Here is a 6788-nt window from a genome sequence, read left to right on the forward strand (position 1 = left end):
TATGGTCAACCCCCCCTTCAAATCTAACTCTCTATTAATATGTTATAACTGTAATACCCCAAAATTGGCTCATTTCCATGATCACCAATTTTGGTCTATTTTGATCAATTCTAAGACCTATTCTAATAGGCAATTCTCATTCTGATTGTTGCTGCTTGACTTAATTTTCAGATGTAGAAAACCCTAATCCGCATTCATCATATTTCCTATTTAACTCCTATAGTACTCACTCATATTAGTTATATTAAACTTATTTGATTTAAATTTAATTTAATCTAAAGTATTTATAATTAAATTAAATTAAATCATCACCTAAGGCTAATGTACTAAGGAATTAAATTTATTTAATTTAATAAATATGCCTATTTTTAATTAATTGAATATGATTATTCAATTAAATGGAAAATGCATTTATGAGATCATATCTCACTTATTAAATTAAATAATATCTTCAAATTCTACTCTTCAATTCAAAATGGAAACTTTGAGTGAACTACTTCTCAAAATTAGAATCAATCCAATTAACTTACTCTCTCACTCATGGCAAGTTCAGTTGACTGCTCATCACACTCAAATCAGAAATAGTTCACTTCACCTACATAAGGAAGTTTCCATCTTAACTAAATCTTTTCTTTAATCTTGACCATTGATCCAAGTTGATCTCACCCGTTGATGGATTTCAAGAATTCTATTTAAAGGGACTCATAATTCCTTATCAAGGAGGTTGAATTGAATTGCTATTGAATCGCTGCTGAATTGTGCATTCTGTTGGTGTTTGAAAACGTTACCCATTTCCAATTACCCTGATGAGAACAAGATGCATCTAGGGGTAGCTAACTCCCATTATCAACACATCCATTCAGACACCAGGCCAACTATAAGGCCATACTCCTTCTGCACTTCAGGCTCTGCAAAACCTAGGCGAGTGAACCTCTTTAGATCTGACTATGTGACCAGTGCAATAACCATATTCAGGATCTATAAAAGTAGATGAAACCCCTAATTCTTCTACACTCAACCAGGAATCACAAACATGAAATAGCTAAGAGCATAACTCATGAAACTGGCAAGCTAAGTGCGGGTTAACATTGAATAGCTTTCAACATAAAAGGGAAAAGTGATTTAATATGTTGATATCAGCAAGACCCAAGTATGAGCAACATAACTTAATGATCCTATCTCTGACCAGTGCCTTATCTATTGGGCAATTAAATGAATCATAACCATACATCTTCTGGAAACCTCAAACGTATCTCTACATTAAGATCCCTGATCTATCTTTCACCTTGTGAATAGACATCTGCTACAGAATGAATCTCATACTCAAAAAATCCTATCATGAAATCTGCAAACCCTGTGACAAATATCAAGCAATTACATGGTTCTTTGTTCCATAAGCAAGACATTTTAACCACATACATTTCAAAATGTAATGCAACCTAATTCATGCTCTTTGATCACAAATTAGAAGAAATAACAGAGCCATAATCAGGAGACAAGATTCAAACTGAACTTCAAACTTTTGCTGCACTTTATTTGTTTTCCTTGAAATCAAATACATGAAATGTACAGAAAATAACTCATAGATCACCTAACAGAAAAGAACTATCTGCATAAAACTTAAAATGCTGTTCAATATAAGAAGAAATGCTGAAGAATGGTTTCTCAGTGCAAAAACTGGAACCCTTTCAATGGAAGCAAGAAAGAAAGATATAGAAGAGAAAAAATTCCCAGATCTGTTCTGAAGATGACAAGTGTCCACTTGAAATTCAATCCTCTGTAACTGAATAACTTCTTCCTTCCATCATCCCTTCTGATCTGATTTTTTTTCATCATTAATCTGTAAAAAACTTGCAAAATATCCTTGTCTAATGATGAAAACCCTTTACTTGCCAAAATATCTGATTGCCCTGATAGAAAACCTCATGTAGCTCAAACTGACTGATACCTGTGCAAAAACTGACTCCAGAATTGGAAAGATTGTCTTCTCCCGATTTCAGCGATATATAACATTGCCTATTTAACCTCCAGGAAACCCTCGAAAAAATTAGTTTGAAAATGACTCCTCTGACTGAAAGTTCATGCCTGCACTTCTTTGAATTTAAATTTTGCAAAATTTAAATATTTTATAAAGTTTAAACTTTATAAAATGAAACTCTTTTTATTTAAAAAGTAAAAAGTGTACGCCAATGTTGTGAGAAAAAGATAATAAAAAAAATAATTTTTTTATTACTCTTCACATTTTCCTTGCTCCTTAAAACTGTGGTCAAACCTCTTTTGATCGATGCCACGTGTCACCTCTTGATTCGCTCAGGCCTGCACCATCCGCCATGTCACCAACTGCTAGACTTACTACCACGTCAGCCTCGCTATCTCGCTATAGTTAACTAGCGAGCATCTTCGCATGGCGAGGTAAAGATGGCCGCGAGATCAAGACGCGTGTCACAATCTCCTTTCCTGAATCCACCTTAGTGCACATGAGTCTTTCCTCAAAATTCAACCTTTGTCATTTAGGGTCGGATTGGATGGTGAGCCCTACCACATGGGCTTGGCTTTCCAAAAGCCTTTTATCTTAAGACACTATGTTTATTGTTTAAAATTGTATTTAAACCATTTTGGAACACACCACATCCCCAATGTGGGATTAATCATGTTTTATCCGTATTCTATGCTGCTGCGTCTCCTTTATATCATGGCAGCCAGTGGCTTAAGAAGGAGTTCCAATGCCAATTTCATACCCGAGTAAAGTATCCCGTCCAGAGATAGAATCGGTACAGCGCGTCATCTTTGGCAAATTGCTGCTTTCAAACCTTGCATTGGACCTACCCTGCTACTTATGAATTGCTTTAATTTCCTAGGGTGGAGAAGAGTCAAATTTGCTTGTTTCATCCCCTATCCAGCCCAGTGGGTTACGAAGAGATTTCTTGATAGCTTCCGAAAGCAGAGATGTCCCCTGATCGACATTGAAAATGGATTACCTTGATTCCAGACCTCCTGTTAAAATAGTGGCTCCACTCAACGTTTTTCTTTTTGCTTTCAATTATGCTCTCCTATGTGAGAGTCCTTTGGTCTTTCTTCAAATGGTTGGCACTTTTTCATGCGTAATCTTCTTCATGTGCGTGTTGTTTGCTCTTCATGAAAATGTGGCTTGCTCTGTTTTAATGGCGTGAAAGAGAGCATCTTTTTCAACATTACCCCTGCTTTAGCCATCCACTTACCTTCTTGGTGTTGCTCTCTTGTTTGCATATAGACGTGTGCTATAACATTCTTTGCCTATTAAATGATGCCTGCCTTTATAAATTATGATCCCTTGCTAAGATGGCGTGAGGCCTTCTTTTCTTTAATGAGCCTTATCTTGTGTCAACTGTGAACTTGCTTCTTCCTGGATGCTGCGTGAGCATTTCTTTGCCTGTGAGCAATGTCTCTATATAAGGCGTGGTCCTTTCTTTAAAAATGCTGGTCCTTACTAATATGTCGCCTGCTCCAAATCTTGGGCTTTAGATACCTCCTTTGGCTGATGGGGAAGTTCAAAAATAGACTCTTTTGATCGGTCAAAACTAGGAGCTTCAGCTAAGGTACTTAACCCTTGTACATTAGCATTATTTGATTCAACAATTTGTGGCTCAAACATAGAATTTAGATTAATTTCTCTTCCTTGATCTGAGACACATGGCAAAGAATTATTTAAATCATCAATATCAGGTGGCTTCTTTTGTTGACATGGGTTTCATAATGCCCCATTTTGGCATGGATATCTCATCTTATTAGGCGGCTTACTCTGTTTCTCTGCCACTCCATGGAAGTCCGAACCATGGGTTGCTTAATATCTTTATCTCATTTTTATTTGTCCAAGCTCCTTATTGATATTCAATGCTCGATATTGGAACTCTGACTTAGAAAAAACCATCATATATCCTTTTATCCTTAAATCCCAACCTCTTATCAATCTAGCGCAAATTAGTCGAGCCCCACAATAGGCCCAGCTAAAATTTTTTTTTGTTTCCAGATGACTAAACTAGAAAACTAACTCATTCACCCTCTGGCAATGATTTGAAACAAATTTGACCACTGCAAGCGAATTTGAAACTCAATTTACATCTTTCTGCCAACTGTCAATTTTGCCTCTGGAGGCCCGTTGACTGCCCTTGAAAACTGACCCAAACCTCTGGCCAGGCTCTAAAAATAGGCACACTAATTCTCTATTCCACATATTATCAACCTGCCAAATCTTGTCTCATGAAAAATTCCAGGTCAAAAGATATTGACCGTCAAAGTTGAATTCTTGGATTTATCTACAAGCAAACACGTCAGAAAGCAATAAACTGGGTTTGGATTCGGCTCAGAAAATTGGGCAAATGAGCACATGGGGAAATGAAAACTGGGGCGTTAAAACTCTGTCACGAGGACAATATGAATTTGCGATTTGGGCTCACGACGAATAACTGGGCGCATTTGGAAAGCGTCTAAAATTGGCTACCTGGATTTGCAGGATAGGAAATGATGACAACATAACAATTTTTACAAATGGAATGACCCTGGAAAAGTGTGCAAACGGATTCGTCAAGATTTGAAAACTGACACACTTGGAGTATTTTCAGTAGAGAACATAGAGAAACAAACCATTTGATCTCATCTATCACGGATCAGGAGATATGATGTCACGAACAGGGGTTCCAATCAATCTGCAAATGCTGACAACAGTAAAAGTTAGAAATTCCATTTGGAATTGCGTTTGAAAACTGATCAAACGGATTCGTCAAGGGTTGAAACTTGAAACATGACAAGTCTCTGACATCTACAATGCAACGCAAAAGGAATTTCAACATTTGGGTCAACTGGGTCAAAATTATGATTTGTCGAACAGGGCTTCCCAGAATTGTGAACAACTAGTTAAATGCACAAAACAGTAAATGACTAACTTTGGGGGGTGCAAAACCTAGTCAAATTGATTTGAAATGACTTGAAAATTGAAACATAGGTTCTTTGTTATACATACTAAACATCCCCAAAGTGGCTAGTCATGATACATTCCTAGGTAAAAAATATTCAGCTACAAACTGGGCCTCTGATCGCTATTTGACACTTGGGCAGAATTGCAAATTTTGACACTAGCTCAAACTGGGACTTCGTAGAATGGCTCAAAAACTCAATTTAACTTCACAAAAAACTTAGGCATGCTGAATGAAAAGTGCTAGAAGCATAAAAAACCTCATATGGTTCAAAGGTGCAGCCGGGTACAATCTCATTTAAAAGCATTTATAGGGCTAATTTTTCTCAACAGGGCTCAAAATTGACCATGCAATTTTTAGCGCCAACACATTCATTTGAGCTCACTACTTTTGTAAGACTTTAATTTTCTAGATTAATATCATTTAGAATTAATATGCATTCAGTTAGTTAATTATATTTACATGTTCTTAGATTAAATGCATATCTCATGTTAGAAAAATTGCATTCATATAGATTAATCACATTTAAATCCTTCATTCTTAGAGGGCCTGGTTACCTACACCTCAGATATGAGGATATTAAATAGGTAAAATATCTCTAGATAGAAGGCAATAGGTCAGCTTGCAGGACTATTCTTGGGTGAACAATCTCATGTTCATTCTAGGATGAATCTGCATACAAAGACCATGTTGAAGTGTGTGTGTTAAATAGAGGCTGCTTATTCACACATACAATAAATAGGACCTAAACCTTAACAAATGCTAATATTAGTAAATCAATTAGACTATAGACCCTCCATGATGGTTTTTTCATTGGTCATTGTAGTTTTAGATTTGGAATGAATGACACATCAAATTCTCACCATCTATCAAGGCTTGCACATCAAATTGAAAACATGTCTTACATACACCTTCATTATAACTATCAACAATCTTGGTAGCTTAGGCCTAGTTAATTTTTCAATTCAAAACTTGATGTAACATTATGTTGGTAAAAATGATATCAAATTTGCATAGGATATTAATCATGATAAACTAAACCTTAGGGTACTACATTCAAGTAGGATAATGACTTTAGATTGGTAAGCATTATGATAGTATGTTCATAGAATAGCCTAGCCCATTTATTGAAAACCACCTAGATTAAACACCAAAGATGGATTTGTCAATAAACCTCCTAACCTTTGTTAAGGTACTAATGTTAGGATGATTTGCACTTAATTAACTAAGTATTTGTTTGGTAGATCTTGACTAAGATGCATACTGGGTATGCAGCTATCGATAACCTTGTTACAACATGCATTGGTCAATGTGTCAACCCCTAAGATTATCTTTTAAATAAATAAAAAATAATAATAAATATTTTTAAAAAATTGTTATTGTGTTTTTGCCTTGTCAGTTTGGGCATGACATAACTACTTACCTCCTATCCCTTAATGCAAGATTAAATATATTAATGCATTCATCTATCGTAAAATAAAATAAAAAACCAACCCTCTAACACCCCCCAAAACCCCATTCATTCATAATCTAAATACACCTTTTATTAACCAAGCACCCAACCCATCCTACATGTACCTTTTCACCTTTTTCCAAGGTGTCACCACTTCATCCTAGGTGTACTTCCTTGAAGGATGGGGATGCTCTATGGCAAAGAAGTTTATGACTTATGTCAGAATGTGAGGGGACCTTTGCATCTATGCCATCATGGCTTATGGGGTATTGTGCTCTTAGGGGGGTAGTCCTTGACATGGGACAAGAGGGAAAATACTTTTTCTAAGACACCTAGCCTTTTTCCAAGGTCAAAAAGTGCTAGAGAATTTGTAATGCCCCGCCAAG

This window comes from Cupressus sempervirens, chromosome 6 (assembly GCF_028749045.1).
Source record: "Cupressus sempervirens isolate cs-2001-9-10 chromosome 6, ASM2874904v1, whole genome shotgun sequence".
Classification (NCBI taxonomy): Eukaryota; Viridiplantae; Streptophyta; class Pinopsida; order Cupressales; family Cupressaceae; genus Cupressus; species Cupressus sempervirens.